Here is a 22,651-nt window from a genome sequence, read left to right as displayed (position 1 = left end):
CAATTGTGGCATGCAACTGGTGTAGTCCTCGCCCTTCTCCTGCCTAGCCATAGCTTTCTGACTCAACAGGCCACTTGTCCACTTGTCTGTCTGCCAGCTCTGCTCTGGTTGCCTGCCTGTCTGTCTGCCTGTGGGGGAGGCAAAGGGATACAGATCGAATCTGTGAGGGCCCTGGCCTGAACAATGCGGCATTCACAGCCACACAGCCGAGCTGTCACGGAGACGCTTAGACATAAGTAAACAGAGACCCATGGAGAGCAATGCGATTAGATTAGGCAATTATGTTTGTTTGCTGTGCTACGCCACAACGTTTCCCATAGTAAATGGAGCAAGGCGGCAAGGCGATGTGTGGGCTTAAAGGAAGAAGAGACTGCCTGTCTTCTTGGTTATAATATCGGAGTGAGTTTCTCCCTGGGTTAGTCTATAGCTAGCGCCTCAGCAGGTACACAGAGGAAACGAGTGACTAAACCTGGATATCCCCAACGAGGTTTTGCAAACCCATTTAGGTTAGCCTCATTTGTAAATGGGGTTGTAAGAGAAACTGGGGGTAAATGTGCAGCTGGTTCGTAGAACTGGAGTAACATAAGTAGCCTCTGGTAAATGCTAAAATGCGCTTGCAATAAACATAATGGCTTCTGTTTTTCTTCCTACAAGTGTCTTTTTAACTTAACATTTTTAGCGCTGAAATATTATTAACACATTCCTGAAAGAAAAGATTCTCCGGAGTTAACCAGACTGGTGGGACAGAACATCATATTATATTCCATACAGATCATAGACAATTTTTGCCCAACAGTTTTCTGTGAGGTTTTATGGAACTTTCCAAACCTTTTTAGTCCATTTTTTGAAAAGAAACTTTGATTGCAAACGTCAGATTTATTTATTATATATATATTTTTACAAATTCCAATTAAAACAGCCCGTTATTTGCCATGGTGGGGTGGTGAATAAAATTGTTACAGCAACAAACAACGTCCCTTGTTGATGAAGTTTGATTTGACAGGTTGGTATGACCAATAAAATCATGGTGGTTGTGTAGAAAACAATACACCAATCTGGCAGATTATTGCCATTGTGAATCTGAACTATGCGGTCAATTATTCGTAACGCTGCAGTTCCTACATAATGTGGTGGAACAGCGTTGGCTCTATTATGTTTGTTATCTTCAGATGAGAGTACAAATGTAATGGTTTTTCAAAGTGACCAGACACATAATACTTTCTTGACAGTAACAGGGTTCAGGTTGATTCCAACATTGTGGGAAAGGAATGCATTTTCCATAAAAAGTACAAATGTGCCAAAGTATGGCCATCCTCCATGTGAGTGCTCCCATCCTGATTAAGAGTTTGCTGTTCCTGTGTGTGCATGGTGCATGGGGAATGCAGAACATCACGTCAGATGACTAATATTTTCCGCTGTAGCGGAAGCACAGTTTGGGCCCAGCTGCCAGAGAGGCATATGAACAGTATAGGCTTATGCAGTGACTCAGGGTCTGAGTCTGAGCAACTGAGAGATGAGCATTTTACTCTACTTGCTAAATGTTTGACATATAGTGTTACTGTATTTTCGTGTAACGTCTGTGCCAATCAAATAGGGAGCCAGAGTCTTTGGTCCATGACAGGCTTTGAGTGTTTTTCTAAACCGAAAAATAAGGATTGGCTGTGAAATAGAATTCATGAAATATATTCCCATGTATTCCAACAAACTAAATAAGAGACTTTATGGAATTGTGTCTCAGCTTAATCAAGGTTGTGAAATTTTCACCGTCAAATTTCTCCGGCTTAACACTGAACTAGGGTTTGAGATGGTTAACACAATACCGTTCAATACATTTTGATCTCAAATTAAGCAAAACATTTCATCTTGTTAAGCCAGGCTCTTTATGACAGACGGGATTAAGTTATTTTAAAATGTATTCCACACTGGAGATAACTAATTGTGGAACCTAGCTAGCCAGAGGAGCTTGGTGCAGCAAAGGTAGACTAAACACTACCAGCATTGCATTTAGACAAAGGAGACAGGAAGCCATATGGACTTGTGGAAATGCGGGGGCTTTTGGAGGTGGAGCTGGTGGGTTTCTAGGGGCCTGCTGTGCTGTTTGTACAAACTAGGACCACCCTGCAGCTACATGCTGGTGTATCTGTTAGAGGCAGCCTTCCAAGATTCATGATTGAGCATTTGGACACATCTTCATACAGTAAACCACCAAACAGAATAATGCTTTAAATGCATTCAATGAGAATGAATACAGTCTGCTTATCTAAGTTTCTTGTACTCCTCTGAGCCTTCTAAAAATCAACAGAAATGTCTAAGGTGTGGGAGAGCTTTTTCCTCACTCCTTCCACCTCTTCACCCTTTCACCACACCCCTCGCCTCGCTTGTTTCACAACAGCAGTTTATGGCTGGCCAGAGGAAATGTGTCAAGTTGATTTAGTGTTGGAGAAACATTGCTGACCAATTGGTTAGCCTTTTGTCACTTCATAAGCCCTACTCAGTTCGGTAGTAAAGGTGCGAATAACCAGAGTTTCTGTCAAGAGGGTTTGAATGGGGATGGATGCATATGGTAAAAGTAAATGTCATTAACAATGAGAGCATTGTTTTCTATTGAGAAAAATGTATCATACAATATAATAGTGTTATAATGTTAAATATTTCTGTTTACAGTTAATGTTGTGAATAAAAAAAAAAGAATGTTGCAAATAAAAAGGTACAAATATCTACAGCGTCATGACTATCGGAACTATTGTGAGTGAAGAAAGACTGGATCCATACAGGTATCCATAAAGTGCTTATTAGCATGTCAAATGGTATTTACACAGACAACATCTTTCTCTCACCTGCTCTCATTAGCATTGGGCTGCTAATCACATTCCTGAGTAATGAAGCTCTATTTAGACAGGAGGTTGTGAACTGATTCAAGACCGGGAACATCATTGTGCCGGGGTGATGATGTGGTGATTAGGAAACAAAGGCCACCTTCAAAAGGAACTGAATTGTCCCATTAAACAGGAGCTAAGATTAAATCAATGTTAGCTTAGCACCTCTTCTGTTTGTGTTTTAATCGACCTGTCTGTGGCTGGTTGATTTGTTTTACCACAGTGTGTGTGTGATGGGAACCATTGAGCTAGTCCTCCTATAGAATCACAGTGCATTATGAAGTTGGACTGGGATTGGTAGGGATGCACCAATACCTCTTTTTCACTTGATACTGATCCCAAATACAGAATTTTGAATATCTGCGGATGCCTTTTTTAATTTGTTGGATTCATTAATGATTTCCATAATATGATTTCCATAATTATTCAATTTGACAGAATTGTATGTCATACAATGTTTTATTAAGAACTTCCTCATTATTTAAGATTTCAAGTGAAACATACACCATTTTAACAAATCTTATTTAGTACTGCAGACATTAATGTGGCTGTTGTTGAATTCACTAGGCACTAGGTTGAAATCTCTCTTGGGCATTGACTCAACCAGTGGGTGTCTCATTCAACTGGCCGGTTTCCGGATGTGCATCGGCTCAAAGCATCAAAAGCATGCCCATCGGCGTGGACCCTCCCACACCTCATGGGCCACCCCTTAGCACGGGTTTGTGGGGGTGTCCCCTTGTTACACCCACGTTTATGGCACATTGTTAGGGCAAACTGTTTTGTGACGTTGGCTCACTAAACGACTACAAAGACTCAATATCGCCAATACCCAATCCCATATGTTTAGTCAGTATTGGCTTGGTGTGTCCCTACTATTTTGGAGACAAAGAGAACTAGACTCCAGGTACGTGCGGCTGTGGATACAATTGTGCTAAGCTAATGTCGTTGCAGCACATTTGGAGGTGGGAAGGGTTCTCTTGCAGTCTTGTCTGAAATGTCTTCTACTTGGCTAGCCACACTCAACCAATCTGGGTCAAATGATGTTGCAAACACATCAGCCAATGAAGGCGACTGCAACATCAGCCAGTGCTGCGTCGCGTCTTCATGTTGTTGTGGGAGTCGTGTGGATTTATTCAAAGTGAAGGCCTCAAATAGCTACAGCAAAGACAGACCTACATACTCTTATAGACAGAACAGTGCGTCGTTTAGTATTGGTGACACAATGGCCTATTGTTTGGAGTCTGGAGTCTGTTTGGTCAGTACTACAGAGGAGGAGTCAGAAGGCTGTAGAGATGCCCCCGGTTGGGTCCGGGAGTGTGTACGCCTGACCTCTCACCAGGGATTACAATAACACATCAGTTCTGCAGGGTCTGCTTTTTTCTGTCTGCATTCATATATTTTTTTCTAATATATATACAGCTCCGGAAGAAATTAAGAGACCACTGCACCCTTTTCTTTCCTTTCCAAAAAAGTCAAAAAGGAAGGTTTTGTGTGAGGAACAGAAGGGTTAAAATTAAGAGACCACTGCAGATTGAGTGCTTCTATTCCTCACACAAAAATTTCCTTTTCAACTTTTTTGGAAAGGAAAGAATAAGGTGCAGTGGTCTCTTAATTTTTTCCGGAGCTGTATGTGCGTGATTTTCCTCGTCTCCCAGCTGTTCTCTGGGCCTCGTTACCAATGAGATGTTGAAAAGCAATCCCTGGACTGAAGAAGGACTCTCCTTGTTTTCTTTTTGGATTTAGAGTGTCAGTTTGTGTTTGGGCTTGCATTCCTGAGCAGCTGTGTGTGTGGCACATGTCAGAGACAGAGACAGAGAGGAGAGGGCTTCAGTGAGATAGACCAAGACCATTCTGGGACCTAAAGAAAACAGCTTATGATTGACAGATTGCAGTCATTTTGTGCGTCCTCTACACTAGTGGTTTTCAAACCTTTCTTCTGCCACCCCCTGATGTTTCAAAAAGTGGTTGTATCCTTGAACGAGCTCGGATAATTTACCTAAACAAAATATTGAAAATTGACCCGTGGTTATGCCCCGCCTCCTTGGTTACTGTTGCAGCCTTGGACAACATTTTGCGGAATGCAAATGTCATCACTCAGATCACTGTTAAATTCCCTCACAATGATCTCAAACTATTATTTTATTAAACAATTAAATTAATTATTTTAACTTTTAATATCTGTTATAAAAGGATCCAGAAACGTAATTTCTTGGTTAATTTAACTTATTTTCTATAATTGAACCCAACCAAAGATTATCTTCCTCATTGTTATTGTTTGGTACAGGTGCTACAAAAAAATTGAAACATTTATTTTCCAATATTGGAATGCTCGGTATAGGAATGCAAGTCTTTGCGTAACGTCTTTTCATGTGTGCTAGCTCTGGAATACTTTGAATACATAGAAATGGTGTTGATTCCAGGGGTGAGGTTAATTTTACTACTCCTGCTTTACACTGCCTTTCCATTGACTCATTGAAGCAATGGGTAAAAAACTGCTTAATTGAAGCTGTGCTGTGGTTGTATGAATAATACAATTTGGTGGGTGGTTATATTTCTCCTATTTAGTGTTAACTGTCATACCAGTGTCAGAACAGATTTTTCACTTTGTCACCTCAGGGATATTAATTAGCAACGTTTAGGTTATGTAACTAGGCTACCTTGGTCAACCAGTAAGCTTGGACCACTTGGATCCACCTTGCTTAGTGCTCTCTGAATACTTAGAGTTAAACTTTCAGAAATTCACAAATGGACAATCTGAAAACACGCCAAATCTTATGAACACACTCTGTAAAGGGATGGATACCATTTTGGATATAAGCATAGGCTGTCAGTTTCCTTTCTACCAGTAACTGGTTTGTGGGGCTGATCCAGTTCCCCCCTACACTGTCTTCCGCAGCATTCTGAACCAGAATGAACCTGAATCAGCCTGCACAATCCTTGTGCCTTGGAGAAAGTTCAGCTGTATAACCTAAAAATTGCCATAACTTAGGTGATTGCAGAAATGCAATGATTGATTCATGTCTGTATGACATCACAGAGCACTCCATTTAGTTCAAGCTTTTGTCTCTTATGAAGTCCTTCAAAAAAAAAAATATTATTTTAAACCTCACATTTTGACTTGGAAGTGCACTATGTTGTTCACATAATCTGTAAGTAGAATAGATTGTAATATGTAATAATGATAATGTAATATGTGCATGAGACAAATCACTATCATACGTAACTATGGAATTCTAAATTTGAAAGTGAGTGTTTACACTTTGGCACATAAATTGCGTAAATGACAAAATTATCATTGAACCATTTTGTCTCGAGACCACAACTTTTGCAACTAGTGTAAAAAAAATCCCAGGAAACATCTTTTAAATTTGGATATAGGTTATTGACATCAGAAATACTGTGGTAAGATAAACATTGGACTCTTGATTGTTTGTGGCTTTTTTGAACATTCGACTGCTGATAGTTTGTGGCTCCTTGGCCTATAGCCACTCAGATTTCGGTTGTATTCAGGCAGACAAACTCAAGCATAGCACACACTCTGCATAAATGCACACACGCACAAAAACGTCTTGTTCATTACGCCAGCTGTCGGTGTGGAATCTACACTGCAGTCAGAATGTGTATGGAGTGTGAGAGTTCTGGGGGTGGTTTGAAAGTTGGGAATTTGAAGGCTTTAACAACCCAGGAGCTTGTGCTGCTAGCTTCAGTGGTGTCGCTTTTTCAAGGGACACGGACCCAGCCAAACCCATATGTGCTCTAGCCAAGAAATCTGAACCACCTGACTGATTGATCCAGGCACGGAATTAAGTGAAAGAGCTTGTGGGTGTCATGGTGGTTTGTTTGGAGTGAATAGGCCTGCACCTGTGGGATTCCTCATCTGTTGCTGCCTCTTATAGTCTTCCTCCCTCAGTACCAGGATCAAGCCTGATAAAATGACCATGTGAACAGATGGGACTCTTTTTTTCCCCCCAGTTTGAAATCCTTTGTCTGCTGTCTCACAGTGTTGTTGTCACAGTTGGTTTGTCTTAAAGTTTAGGGCAATGCCATCTATTGCTTCCACCAGCATTCCTCTGTAGCATTTGAAAAGGCCAGAGAAATGTGAGTGGGTTTCCCTTTAACGTGAAGTATAGGCGTAAGGAGATCCTCCACAAGATATTTAAACTCTGAACATGTTATGTTCTCCCCCATTTCCTCTCTCCATGTATGTCTCTGTCTTCACTCTTGAAATCCACCAACATCACCCCCAGGTTGTTACAAAACTGTAAAGTTTATAGTCCCCTAACAAAATATAATCCTCATGTTTTGGCTCTGAGTTCTCACCCATTATCACACTGAGAATTAACCTGAGTCTACAATAGCTCTATTCATTAGGGTCCCTATTTCTAAATATATTAGCAAGAGCTCTAAGTATTTTTTCTGGCCAGCTCCCTTGAGTTTTAAGACTTTTAAACTTTTGGAAAGGGAGTGACAGAGCTTTTGGACTAGATTGGATGCCTGAAATACCTATAATAAGATTTAACCTTTTGGAAGAACTAGGGTTAGCTAAAATGCAGAAATTCTCACTTTGACATTAGCCTCATCCCTTCGTAATGGATCAAGACAAAGAGGAGAGTGGAGGGAGTATACTGGAGGGAGCAGCTTGAGGGGTCAGAGTTGTCGTAAGTTACTCCATGCCTGACTGCAACCAATGGGGAAACAGACGTGAGGCCATGGAGGACAGATTGCCGTTCTGCCAGGGCTGAAACTCGGCTTCCACTGACATGTACAAGTGGCTTGATGACTGAATTATTTGTGCTAATGTTCTGGGACAGTCTGCAGACTCTGGTGGCTGTCAATGGATACTTTGTGGGCCACAGCATTTATGTCTAGTGGCTGCAACCCACAGTGGAACACACCACACAATGACACACCAAGGACACCATCGTAGCTGGGATGCCATGACCTTGTATCTGGGATTTTGGTGATTTTGTATTAATCACTTGTCTACTTTCTCTTAAATTACACACAATGCTTATGCTTTATGTTCATCTTTATGTTGAGTGCGGCATATTAAGATGACACTGATGCGTGCGAGATGGAAAGGTTTATACCCCTCAGTGTTTGTCTCTCCATAGAGAGACAACTTTAGTATTTTTCTGAGAAACAGAGTTGGCCTCATTGTGTTGGGTCTGGTTGACCGTGCACTCAATTGACTGTGAAGTTTTTGGATGAGACTTCTTCTGACAGAGACCTGTGCAGAACAAATTGAGTTAGTCATGGCTGAGATTTGGTGAGGAATGCAGAATCGAGACAGGGGTCTGGGGTACATATGGAAGTGGGTGAGGTGTGGGGGAGAGAGGCAGGGGTCTGGGGTACATATGGATGTGGGTGAGGTGTGGTGGAGAGAGGCAGGGGTCTGGGGTACATGTGGTCGTGGGTGAGGCGTGGGGGAGAGAGGCAGGGGTCTGGGGAACATGTGGACGTGGGTGAGGCGTGGGGGACAGAGGCAGAGGTCTGGGGTACATATGGATGTGGGTGAGGTGTGGTGGAGAGAGGCAGGGGTCTGGGGTACATGTGGTCGTGGGTGAGGCGTGGGGGAGAGAGGCAGGGGTCTGGGGAACATGTGGACGTGGCTGAGGCGTGGGGGAGAGAGGCAGGGGTCTGGGGTACATGTGGACATGGGTGAGGCGTGGGGGATTCCACCGAAGGTGGGTCTGCAATGTTCAATGTACTATCCACTTAGTGGGGCAAAAAACCTAGAGGAGGACGAGGGGAAAAGTGGGGCATTTGGGAGAGAAATCTTATTAAAAAAAAAGAATTATATATGTGTTTTTATATATTGTTAATTTGATTTAAAACATTTTAAGTCATTCAAATTTAAAATATAAGATTGGAGTCTATCTATCTGCAAGTTATTTTGAGAAAACCTTAGTTTGATTTATGTCTCTTAACTCATATCTTCCTGTCTACTTATTAGATTTGTCTTCATGATGGAAAATGCCTGGCTCCACTAGTATAGTTGTCTAGGCCTGATGTAAATATTGACCTATGATTGTCTGGAGGGGTTCATGGCAGGTGCTGGTGTTCTGTCTACTGGCCTATCAGGAGTTGGGGGCAGCGCCGGGAGGCCATGTGCCTCAGATAAGCCTCGGGGGAAGTGTGATCCGGCAGACTTGACCCAGGCCACTATCAGGGCTCTGGAGGCAGCTGCTGTTACACATTAACCTCCCTGATATCAAGCCTCTGTCTCTGGAGTGGGACACACTCCCACATATACACAAACACTCCTTGATCTGCCATTCATCTTCTTTCAGAATCTTTAGGATGCTCAATTACACATCTAATTATGGTAGATATGTTTTTTTATTTATTTGCTTGTACCGTGTATGTTCATGTATTGTGCAGAAGCTACTGGACTCGATAAGAAGCTCATGTATGCCGAGCCATGCCATTGTGTTGACAGCTGTACAGCCGCAGACCATTTATAGGCTCCTGTCTTTCCTCCTTCGTCATGTGAGGTGTATTTGTATGTGTCCCCCATCACTCATTGCAGGCAGAATAGTTTACATATTTCCAACCCATTCTCAGCACAGTTTTCTGTCCCTAACCCTGGAAGTCCTGTTGACGAAGTAATTAACAGGTAAAGGTTTAGATATGTCGAATTGTCGAGGTCATTCCTGGGCCCAACACTGCAGCTGGAGAGGGGGATGGACTTCTAATGTGGAGGGACGGTTTTAGCCACCTCAAGTGAAATTCTGTTGAAAGTCACCATAGTTGCAGTGGAACAGTAGATGTGACTTTTAAAACACTTCCTGCTGCTTTTCAAAATTATCTGGTAACTTTTTTTTTTTAATCACTCCTTTCCCATCCAGAACATCTGGATAATTGTCATTCAGGCTCAAGTTTCCCTCCACTGGGATCCATTGAAATGCTTTATAACCATTGAAAGACATTAAACCTTGGGGTCTTGGCTTTACTGCTACAATTTCAAAATGCCTCGGAAAGTCGCTGTCTTTTTAGTACATGTTCCAATTTGGATTGCAAGTTTATTTTTAATCTGTTGGTTAAATAAAATAAAAATACAAGGGCATTTTTATGTGAGTTGAAGGGGTAATTTATGGGGCTGGAGTACGTTCTTCCCAATCTCAGGGAGTTCACTGCCATTACTTAGAACTAGGACATTGGAAGTTGTACTGAGGTATGGTATTTGTAAGTGCCCTGGCACCAATGTTCCAAACGAGAGTCAGGATTGGCTGAGCCCTGGCACCTATGCAAAAAATTATCTGACGCTAAAGAAATAAACAGGTAATGAAAACAAATGTATATACTTTTCTCTATCGTTTAGGTGCAGTAATACGATACTGTGGATAAATGTTAGGTTAAATCACAAGTGCAACAGACAGTAGTATACACTCACCTAAAGGATTATTAGGAACACCTGTTCAATTTCTCATTAATGCAATTATCTAATCAACCAATCACATGGCAGTTGCTTCAATGCATTTAGGGGTGTGGTCCTGGTCAAGACAATCTCCTGAACTCCAAACTGAATGTCAGAATGGGAAAGAAAAGTGATTTAAGCAATTTTGAGCATGGCATGGTTGTTGGTGCCAGACGGGCCGGTCTGAGTATTTCACAATCTGCTCCGTTACTGGGATTTTCACACGCAACCATTTCTAGGATTTACAAAGAATGGTGTGAAAAGGGAAAAACATCCAGTATACAGCAGTCCTGTGGGCGAAAATGCCTTGTTGATGTTAGAGGTCAGAGGAGAATGGGCCGACTGATTCAAGCTGATAGAAGAGCAAGTTTGACTGAAATAACTACTTGTTACAACCGAGGTATGCAGCAAATCATTTGTGAAGCCACAACACGCACAACCTTGAGGCGGATGGGCTACAACAGCAGAGGACCCCACTGGGTACCATTCATCTCCACTACAAATAGAAAAAGAGGCTACAATTTGCACGAGCTCACCAAAATTGGACAGTTGAAGACTGGAAGAATGTTGCCTGGTCTGATGAGTCTCGATTTCTGTTGAGACATTCAGATGGCAGAGTCAGAATTTGGCGTAAACAGAATGAGAACATGGATCCATCATGCCTTGTCACCACTGTGCAGGCTGGTGGTGGTGGTGTAATGTTGTGGGGATGTTTTCTTGGCACCCTTTTGGCCCCTTAGTGCCAATTGGGCATCGTTTAAATGCCACGGCCTACCTGAGCATTGTTTCTGACCATGTCCATCCCTTTATGACCACCATGTACCCATCCTCTGATTGCTACTTCCAGCAGGATAATGCACCATGTCACAAAGCTCGAATCATTTCAAATTGGTTTCTTGAACATGACAATGAGTTCACTGTACTGAAATGCCCCCACAGTCAACAGATCTCAACCAAATAGAGCATCTTTGGGATGTGGTGGAACGGGAGCTTCGTGCCCTGGATGTGCATCCCACAAATCTCCATCAACTGCAAGATGCTATCCTATCAATATGGGCCAACATTTCTAAAGAATGCTTTCAGCACCTTGTTGAATCAATGCCATGTAGAATTTAGGTAGTTCTGAAGGCGAAAGGGGGTCAAACACAGTATTAGTATGGGGTTCCTAATAATCCTTTAGGTGAGTGTATATCAGATTGTTGAGTTGCTGATGCATTAACAGAAGCTAAAATAATCCTTCGCAAAGCAGAAGTACAATCACAGGAAATATGAAAACGATATATCAAAAAACTATAGCCAATTACTACATTATCTAACGTTACTGCCTGTCAGCTGCATTGAAATGTGTTCATCTTAACACAGGAGAGACTGTACCTGAAAATGAAACGGCATTGAACGCTTTAAATGGACAAATGTGTTTGTCCAATAGGAGCAACTTTTTAAGATCTCAATCAAATTACAATCAAATGAAAGTATCAGAAGTGTGTGTGTTTATGTTTAACACCACAAGGTTATAATGGTCAAAGCCATATGACAAATATGTAACTTACTAGACCAGGTGAAAAAATAACTAGGGATTATATGTAAACATGTTCTGTAAGGCTATACAAATGGCTGGGCTCTATTTGGCAATTAAAATATTTATTTTTTTCTTGACAGATTTAGCTGTTGCACATTTTGCTTGCTGGTCAAAATATAATCTGTTGCTTTGGGCTACGTAATTGTGCGAATTCTGGTCATTGTTTTCAGGTTGGTACCACCTGTTTACGAGACCTATCACATTCACACAACACATAATATTCTATAATGTAAAAATAAAGATAATTTCACTTGTCAAATATTGTTATAATATGTCATAATTGTAATAATATGTCTTCATTTTCACGTGAAGACCCAAACTGAATTATATAACTACTTGGATCACATAAGTAGCATTACATTTTAACAGTAATGAAAAGTAGCATGCAAGCTAACTATGAAGGAATTATGGTAAGGGATGATGCCAACTAGTGCAACTCGCATAAAGTTGAATATATTCCAGAAACAAATAGCCATCTCCGTTGTTTAGTAACTAGCTAGGCTAGCTAACATGAGTTTTCTCAAATAAGCAGTTGCCTCCACCCACAAACCTGGAGAATGTCAGTTGATCAAAATGAGCTATTGCTAAAGAAAAACATGCTGATAGGCATGTTTGATCATTTTGTGTGTGGAGATGTTTAGGATATTATTTTCTAAAGATCTCTGAATGTAACCTGGTAGTTAATTATGTCAACAGGAAGTGTCCTTTGACCTCATATCACTGCCCACTTGTTTACAATACAGATTGAATAACAGTTCTATTCAAACTGCAGTGAGCTGTGGGTGGTATCTCTGGGGAAAGTGTCCCATGTTACCTTGAAAGATGACGTACAACAATTTATATTTTTACCCTTTACATTCAATGTTTTTGTATAATATATTCATGCTTAATTGTTTGAGACAGTGGCGAAATAAAAGCGACCTTGTTTTCTGAAAGACTGTGTTTTCTGAAAGATCATAACCCAATCTGCAGCAGTACATGTACAGTGCAAGAGGCAGCCTAGGCCCCAGGCAACCCAAATCCAATCCACAAACATTCACATGCGGCCTATAAATACTGTGTGGTCTCAGGGCCTGTTCTCATTGACTTGAGCGTTGAGGAGCTCAATAGATCTCAATTTTAATAACATGTACATAATTATTTTCAGAGGTAGAAGAAGATGGGTTAGCTAGCTAACATCTAATTCATTCATACTGGTACTGGTAATGTCACTTACATAGAGCAACTTCTAAACCTACTTAAGTAAAAAACACATTGGGCCACACGATATATTCACACTGCAGTGATTGGTGTAGGTCTCTGGTGGGAGGGTTGCAAGTTACCTCAGCGGTTTTATGTGGACATTATATTTTGTATCATTGCTTATGCCAATCTTGCATAAAGTCTTAACAACCTTAAGGAAAGTTGTACTGTGAATACTTTCGAAGTCACTGCCTTGTCGGACTGGGCTGCCTTGTCTCGCTGTGATCAAGCTTCTCCTTGGGGTTGGTTGCGCATTATAGTACTCAATTGTGCTGGTTTGCCAAGCAATGCATTCTCCTCCAGTGCGGGAATGCTGGGGGAAAAAATCATATTGAGTAAATTGTGTGATACATTTCAGTGGCTTATCGAGATTTGCATTGAAAATGAAAATCATGCTACAGTTTTGCTGTTTGTGGTTCCCATGATGTGACTCAACTTTTTGTTCCTATCTTGTCTAACATGCTCCTCAACCAGGCACTTGTAATGTTCTTATTCCGTCTGAAAAATTATATATACAACCCTCACACATGGGGGAAACTGGAGCGCTGATGTTTCTATATGTCTGCCACACTTTATCACAGACTATAGACCTGCCTTGCTGCTGAAAACAGCCAGTGGAACTTTAAAGACTTTCTGGAATCTGCTGACTAGCTGGTGTGGCAACATGATCTGGCAGTCAGTGCCCAACACCCCTTGGCGTTCCCAGAACACTGTGCATTACATGGAGGCCCTCCGCCAGGCCAATGCAGAGTTGGTCGGTTAGAGGAGCGAAACGCAGGATGGATCTGTCTTTCTCTCCCCTTCTCCCTCCCTCCCTCCCTCTTTTTCTCATTTACATTATTTTCTCATATAAAAAATATTAAGAGGACATGAGACACTGTGGTAACTACACCGTGTGTGTTGATGCAACAGTTTTTTATTACTAATGTGTAGTTCAGCAGGTCTCTGAAAACTTCAGTAAATGTGTGATAAGTCATACTCTGAGGAAAGTGTAGTTGTTCTTGAAGTTCACAGAGCTTAATGTAAACATATCCACCTTCCGGCCCCAGGGCAGTGTTAACTGTCATGCTTTACCAATTGGGAGCAATTGACCTATTGGCAGCGGTGGAAATGAGCGCCTTTTAGCTGTCTAAGGTGTTGTGGAAATTTCTTATACAATGTATTCTGATTGTATAAAGGACTGAGTCCCACGGTTTAGATAGGTACAGGAATGTGTGGGATCTGGTATTTGCATAGGGTGCATCTATTGTCTGTCCAGATGCAGATCAATGGGTTTTAGGACAGGATAGGAGAAGATACAACAGGGGGCAGTAAGGTCAGTTGGCCCCTTTGGGTAAACACTACATTAGGGCAGGAAGGATAAGTTGGGGGAAGATAGCATTTGATAGAACAAAGGGAAGGTGTTTGATTGACATGAAACAGATGGCAGCATCTTACCACACCCCTTTTTCCTATGTGATATATACGGTTGAATGAGCTATATTAGTTAGAGGCTCCTCAGACGATTATGTTTGCGTAAGCGGTTGACGCGTCTCTCATAATAGTCTCTGTGCATAATAATTAATAAAACGGTTATGATGTACAAAGAGAACTTTGTTTCTGTGTCCCTTACTCCGAGTGTCGATACATGGAATTACCATCACAATTTGGGGGCTCGTCCTCGGTTACTGATCCTGTGGTCTCCTACTTTTTGGGATTCCTCAGTACAGGTACCCGGACTTAAATTTCGAACTCGGGAGATAAGGACACTTTCTTTTTGCGTTAGGGCGCATGTATACTTGGGGTTAGGGCTCCTTTTTGCGTTAGGGCGCGAGTATACTTGGGGTTAGGGCTCCTTTTTGCGTTAGGGCGCGAGTATGCTTGGGGTTAGGGCTCCTTTTTGCGTTAGGGCGCAAGTGTATGTGTTAGGGCACATTTAAATTCTGCAGACAAGGTTAGGGCCTTGAACATCTCACTTACGGGCCGACGGGTCTATCGACGATGTTAGGGCACGTTGATTGAGATGACAGCGTAAGGGCGCTGGTATTTGTGTTGGACACATTTGGTTTGGATGGTTATGGGATTTGTTAATAGACTAGAGTTTGTTTCGCTGCGTTTGTTTTTTTTTTGCTGCTTTTGGTGTTGGGTAAGCGTTGTGGTAAGTTTTCGGCGACGGTGTTTCTGTTTATGGTGTTTGGACATGTGGACAATTGTTCTTTGAGTGTTATTTGGTTTTTCGCGACTGGCTTTTTCGTTCGGTGATGGATGCGCGGCCTGTCGGGCTGCTTGGAGGTGGATGGACGTGGTGAAGTATGGGAGTTGCAGGTGGAAGGCGTAGGCTGCGGTGTGTAGACAGTGTGGAGTGATGGAAAGCTTTGGGACAGTTTGTGTGGAGTTTATTGATCTGTGTTGTAGTTTTTTTTTTGCTCAGGTTCGATGGCTCGATCCCCTCTGATCGCCCGTCGCCCCCCCGCTAGGCCTCCTTGGAGGTTTGCGTAGTCCCGACGTTTCCCTGCAATCGTAGCCAACCCCGCTGGAGGCTATGCTCTATGGCCCTTTTCGTTGTTTGAGTCAGGAAAAGTTCCATAAGTGGGGAGTTGTACACACCAGGTGTACACACCCGTAATCTCCGGTGTTTGCGGCTGAGACCAAAGAAGACTACAGACCCGGGGTTGAGGAAGAAACTTTGCTAACCGCTACGTTTAAATTTATGAAGCTACCGCTAGACATTCGACTGGACATTGGATTTGGGAAGATGCCTGTGCGAATCAAGACAACGGCTCTACAGACGTATTGTTCCCTCAAGAATTGAGACAGTTTCGGTTTCTCTTTGGCCTCGCCATGAACGATCCAACGGGAACACGCAGGAACGCTGAACCGCCTGAGGGAGGGGTGCGGACGGTCAGACAGGGGACCAGAGGGAGCATCAACCGGTGAGATTGTTCCTTAATACAGTTTTTATATGCTTTAGTAAACAATGTGGTTGTTTTTATAAGTCAGATTTGATGGTTTTGTGGAAGTTGATAGATGGATTTGAGAAAGTATGGTGACTAGAAGTTATATTTTGGAGTATTGCAGTCAGGGCGGCTGTAGTTAGAAACATGTCGTTTTTGTTCCGTGTCCTAACACCCATTCCCGTGCAGCAGTTGGACTGAGTGATGGAGTATAGCGTGCTCCTGTATATAATGGTTTTGGATGTTGAAGTGTGGTGTTTTGGTTAATAGCGACTGTAGTTAGGCTTGACAACCATTCCTATGCAGCTAACCTATTGCGTTGCGATTAGTGCTGGATTATAAGCGGTTGGACTGCTTGAACATCTGCAATTTAGGTTGGACTTAAATATGCAATTGAGATTGGATCTCATACTTTCAGTGCCTGTAGAAGGCTCCTGTAAATTGCCGCAATTGTTGGTCAGCTTATGATTTGGTTTAGTGGTTATGCTACAAAAGTTGTGTATGCGCGCGCCACTTCTGTGTGTGGTTGTGGCCTGAGTCACGGTCATTTGTCATAATCTGTTTGTGGTCATCATCTAGTAAATGCATTTGTCCATTTTGGAAATCCCTGTGCACGGGGGTTCCGATTGGCTGCATTGTATGTTCCTTGGTGGGATATGTGTATTTGTTCAAGGTTGTTGTTACCTTGGAAGTTTTGAAATCGCAAGGTTTTGCTTTGTTTGGTGTCCACTGGGGTGTATGCGAAAGTACTGTCTTAAATTTAATAAATGGGATAGATTGGTAATTGGTATAATGCTGCTTCTCTAATTTGGTCCACTATGGGAACGACAGTAGTCTCAAGATGGGGTCTCTAGAATCATGGACGATACTAGACACTGAGGTGTGCTTTCATAATCATTGATTTTCTTAAATGTTTATTTCCTAAAATGTATCGTGCCTAACCATTAAATGAAGCTGGAACTTATCAAGGAAACCTGATCACCTTCCTCGGTAATAGCCAAGCTTATTTAATATGTAGTTTGAGAAGCACTTGAATGTTATATAGCATGTTTTAATAGGCATTCGAAATAGCCTGGTTTGTTCTGTCATGCTTGACCATGTTTTAATAGGTATTCAGGAAATAACCTGTTTTGTTGTGCTTTGTCATGTGTACGTTTGTAATTTTGAGTCAAACGTATTTATTGCGTTGATGATAATGTTTAAAACCGTAAGGCCTCAAGGGGGGTCTGACTACGATGTAGGTAAGCCTTAAGGAAAGTGGTAGCCGACTGTTGTGTGCTGAGCTGTTCGCTAGCACGAGTGGGTAGTCTGAAACCTAGCGATGAATTAGAATTGGGTACAGTGATTTTCTAATCTGGTAAAATAGTTGTTGTCTTACGAAAGGTTATCATATTGTGTTTTCGCTCTCCTTATATATTGTATAAGTGGTAGAATGAAGAATCCACCTGGTGATAGACTTGAACGTTAAGGAGACACGCTGTGTTCCATGAGGGCCGCATATGAATCCAATATAGTCATGGCCTATGAAGAGGGTTACACAGCCAAAGCAAGTTTACTCCCCACAAAATTAGATGACCTATTTTTTTTAAATGCTAAATTGAGTTTGGTTAAATAATGGAGTTCTCTTGAGTGTTTTCTAACGATAACTGGGATAATACTTGTGTTTTTAAAACCAACGCATGATACTCGTTCATGGAATTTGAATTCTGGAATGGTACATTAGTGAACAAATAGGGTATTGATGTAAAGGTGTTTAAGGCTACATTGAATTTCCTTTGGATTACTTATTGTACCTTGATTATAGTGACGTCATAAATCTGTTTTCTGCCTGGATCGCCATTTTTAAGAGTTTTTTAATTTCCACCATAATGTTGAGTTTTTGTATAGATAATGATAAGCACATTTTTACAAACTGCGAAAATATTAGATAGGTTGGACACTAAATCTAAAATCTTCAGTTAACGAACGATGTAGGCTAAATTGAGAGGATGGTCTGGGGACCATAAACGAACATTTGGCCTTGCTAATGGCTTACCATATATGTGTGGAGCTCAGAGCTTCAGGAAGGGTGGGCAGGTCCACTGGGATGGCTTCCGCCACCCTTAACATTATATCAAGGTAGCATATTACTAAGGGTTAAATTCGAGTGTTCAGCCTGTTCTCACACGTGGTAATTTTACCAACACATGTTCAGTTTTGGGATGATAAAACATTAAGTGAAAGCTGCATAAGTTTTCCTTTTGGTTGCTTTAATGTTTACATTTATGGTTTCGAATCAAATTGTAGTAAGGGTGGAGACCTTGAGTCATCCAACATTGTTAATTGCTAGAACAAATTCGATGTCTTTGCATGAGATATGCATGGAAGTAGCGATTTTGGCTGACCGCCACTATTTTGAATGACGTAGACTTACATCTAAAATTGAGAAAATTCCCTAGAGTTTAGGAGGTAAATTGAGTCATGATGTTTGTTGGTCTCAAATTAGTTTGGCCATTGCCTGTGTAGATGCACATTTTTATGTGCTAATTTGGGAGTTCCTTCACACGAGCGACCGTGTGTGTTGTACGGTTTTTATTTCCTTTGTTTTTCTTATTTTCGGTTGTTTTGGTTGGATATTCAGTTTGCGACGTTTACTGGATGTATGTTAGATTCCTCCCAACTATCGATTTTCTTTTTAATTTCGGTCCTGTAATGGTTCTGCTTTCAAGCTTGAAGTCATTTTCTGTCTTGAAAGCAGGGGGGGATTGTATGAAATGATTATCTAGAGTTCAAATGAAAAAGAGTTGAACTTAGAGTTCAAAGCAAATTAAATAGGTACTTAAAGAAGTTACGTGAATAATCTAGTTTGTCAAATTGGGTTTTTGAAATGTATGTTTTATGTGAAATCTAACATGGTTATGGTTGAGTAGAATACATCTTGCCATTTTGAAATGGTGTAGCTAAGCAATACCTAATTTGATGGGTGTGTTACTGTTTAGTTAGTTTAATATTTGATTAGAGGTAATCATATTAATCTCATGCATTATGGAATAAGTGGGTAGAAACGTGCAGGGAGCACATTTAGTTATTTCTTACATGTTTACAAAATTTTGCCATGGTTTAATTGATATTGAGAAAATAATTCTGCATCAAGTTATATTTCTGGTAAACAAGTTGAGAAGTCTAACATAGTCAAAATTGTAAAGAGAGGTACAGACCCACTGGAGCACTCCACTCACTGACACACAAAAAAAAAAAAAAACAGTTTGAGATGGATTTTAACTTGTTTGGACTCTTTAGAAGAGAAACAGACATTATCAAAATTGGGTATTCTAATACTAATTTAAGTTCTGTCCTAGTAAGCAATCATTGTAAAGTTAATGGTTATCAGAGGTTTCTTTGAGGTGAATGATGAGGAAAAAAGGTTGTTCTACTATTGTCAATGCCTGGGTTGTTTCTCAAGATAACATTGATATTATTGATAAGGTGACCCTTCTTCAAGACCAGGGTCTGGTCTTAGGTTAATAGACCAACCCCCCACTCCAGGGAGAGCCCTGTGGTGGTAAAGGAGTAAAAAGGGGGGGTCATGATTTATGACAGGATTTCAGAGTGTGTTTGATGTGCTAGGATAATAAGAAGAGATTGAGAAGTTCACACTAAGTTTCATCTTGTAGAGAAATTAGGCTAAATAACAGTTATGTTAGCTGACCTTCAAGATGGTGTGAAATGTTTGATTTGAAATGAGGTATTTGGTCCTTTATGTGAAACAGTGGGTGAATTTGATTGTAGTTCCAATACAACACAATCAGATGTAAATTATATAGGTGAACTGAGAATTGTTCATGAACTGCTCTTAGAGAGTGGTACTTCAATGCAAGCAAACTATCTTAACTGATGAGTTTTTGGAACAGTAATAAGAAATGTGAAATTGTGTTCTTCTGTTCTTTGTGTTGGTTGTTACACCAACTATAGAAAAGAGTGGAATTGTTATTTTGCTACACTAGCAGAACAGAAGCACCAGAGATGTTAATGTTTTAACGATACTGTTATTGATTTCAACCGTTCTAATCTATTTGGAGAAAAGAAGTAGGGAAATATAGGGTTTGAGTGTTTGGTAGTGTGTGGTTCTAATGTATCAGCGAGATGCAACAAGCTAACGTGATGGACATATGTGATGATGTACTATGCAGTTGGAACTAATCTTCTCAAGGATAATTCACACATTCAGATACAGGACACTTGAAAGCGATTCAACAATAGAGGACTTGCTGGAGCCCAGAGAGAGACCGAGCTTGGCTTAAAAGGACAACTGTGAGGTGGCTGAGGTGAGATGGATCTCACAGACACACAGACAGACTATCCTACAGCTGAGAGAGGAGTCGACTCTGGAGCGCTGCACGTCTAGGTGCCGCACGTCTACAGGATGCTGGGTTCCTGTGTGCTGGACTGATTTGAGTCCTGATGAATCTGCAATGTGATGGAGAAGGCAACCTCCGACCGAGAGGATGGAGGCGTAGGAAAGATCTACTGCACAACATCATGCTACGCTGATTGGGTCCATACCAGGTACATCTCATCTGCTGTCCAGGTAGCTGAGTGAGGAACCTGGGATCGACGACACGCTACACGAGGATTGCAGTGTTTAGAAGGTTAGACACAGTGAATTGAAGTCACTGAGGGAAAAGTGAATTTTCTGGTGCTCGTAACCAGTCACTTTCTACATGGCCTTTAGCTCTAGAACCTTTAGCTAAAACTGGTCATCTTGGAGTTCACAAGGGAGAACACACAGATTCTCCTGGCCTGGCTGATAAAGCAGCTAGAATGGAGACAACAAGAGCTGTGTCTGCATCTGAGCTATGAAGGACAACACCTTGGAATATACATCTGACTTTTTCGTTCTGTTACACCGACCTGTCAAAGAAATGGTTCATAACTGACTGTCTGACGTTTGAAGGAGCAGAACAGTTGTGATGACTTTGGAAGGACATCCAAATGGAACCATGGAGAGGACTTTTCAGTGAATTGAGCAATTGGCATGAGAGAACTTTGTAACAGTGATGAATTGAAGGATGCATTCAGTGATAGGTGTTTATGATGATTTTAACATAAAAGTTTTGCTGTACTATGTTATGATTCTGTATGATGACAATGTGAGATCTTGGTGTCTATACGGAAGGTAATGATCTAGAAGAATGTAAAGGAGGATCCAGACATTTCAGATTTGCACAGTTCTCTAATCACTAAGGATAATAATATTGACTGGGTCATGTTGTTAAAGAGTACTGTTTGTTGCAGTCTACATCCTAATGAGTGAACTGTTTAAGGTTTGATACCAAGGTTTGACATGGTATCAAGAGGATGTATTGTTGTGGAAATTTCTTATACAATGTATTCTGATTGTATAAAGGACTGAGTCCCACGGTTTAGATAGGTACAGGAATGTGTGGGATCTGGTATTTGCATAGGGTGCATCTATTGTCTGTCCAGATGCAGATCAATGGGTTTTAGGACAGGATAGGAGAAGATACAACAGGGGGCAGTAAGGTCAGTTGGCCCCTTTGGGTAAACACTACATTAGGGCAGGAAGGATAAGTTGGGGGAAGATAGCATTTGATAGAACAAAGGGAAGGTGTTTGATTGACATGAAACAGATGGCAGCATCTTACCACACCCCTTTTTCCTATGTGATATATACGGTTGAATGAGCTATATTAGTTAGAGGCTCCTCAGACGATTATGTTTGCGTAAGCGGTTGACGCGTCTCTCATAATAGTCTCTGTGCATAATAATTAATAAAACGGTTATGATGTACAAAGAGAACTTTGTTTCTGTGTCCCTTACTCCGAGTGTCGATACATGGAATTACCATCACAAAGGTGTCCTGTCACCTGGGGCTGTAGGGAAGGGTGAAGTCTGTCAGGGGGTTTTGAGATAGCTACGTATATGTAAAAGGTAGAAAAAAATTGCTTTGGCTTTCAAACTAACCAATGTTTTTGGTTGAAATGTATGTATTTTGAAGGCGTAAAGCCAAAACATTTGTCTAGATTTCCAGTGTGTTTTTTGAAAAAAGTGGAAAACCAATCAGAACTTGTTTTTCTGTGCAAATTCAGTGTCTTTTATCAGGGGAACTTTGATTGGGAAGCAAACTGTTTAAAATGCATTATCCCACAATTGTTCATGTGAAAGCCTACCGGACCCTCATTCTTCCTCTCCCCAAGGGCACGTTAGCGACCCAATCCGCTTTTCCCTATACCCCCCTAATGTTGACTTCCCTCTGCTCTCTTGGCCCACTTCATCAGACAGTCACACTAATCTGAGAGCTCAAGGACTGCTCCTTAAGGGCTTAGAAGTTTACATGTTACGCATTGTAAGCCTTGTGCAAGTGTTTCAAAGTGTGTATATTTATGAATAGTGAGAATTCTCATGACTTAGCGATGGATTGGTAGTGAACAGTCAGGGAACGCAGTCCCATTGAAGACCAGTGCTGGTGTTTATGCCAGAATGGTAATTTCTCAGACAGTGCTACGATTGAAATATGTCTCCTGACCAAGTATGATCTGCAATGGTGTGGCAGAGTTGATATGGACTTGGACAGTGTGACTGAGTAAACCTACGGTGTAGA

The 22,651-nt window shown here is 41.3% G+C and overlaps 1 protein-coding gene across 1 annotated transcript in view; it reads left to right on the top strand.

Moving 5' to 3' along the window:
* fgfrl1a (fibroblast growth factor receptor like 1a) overlaps window positions 1-22,651 on the top strand; it is a 59,820-nt gene that overhangs the window by 1,704 nt on the left and 35,465 nt on the right. The gene's annotated exons all lie outside the window — the stretch shown is intronic.

Source organism: Esox lucius, chromosome 4 (assembly GCF_011004845.1).
Source record: "Esox lucius isolate fEsoLuc1 chromosome 4, fEsoLuc1.pri, whole genome shotgun sequence".
Taxonomy (NCBI): Eukaryota; Metazoa; Chordata; class Actinopteri; order Esociformes; family Esocidae; genus Esox; species Esox lucius.
This window is presented reverse-complemented; position numbering and strand designations above follow the sequence as displayed.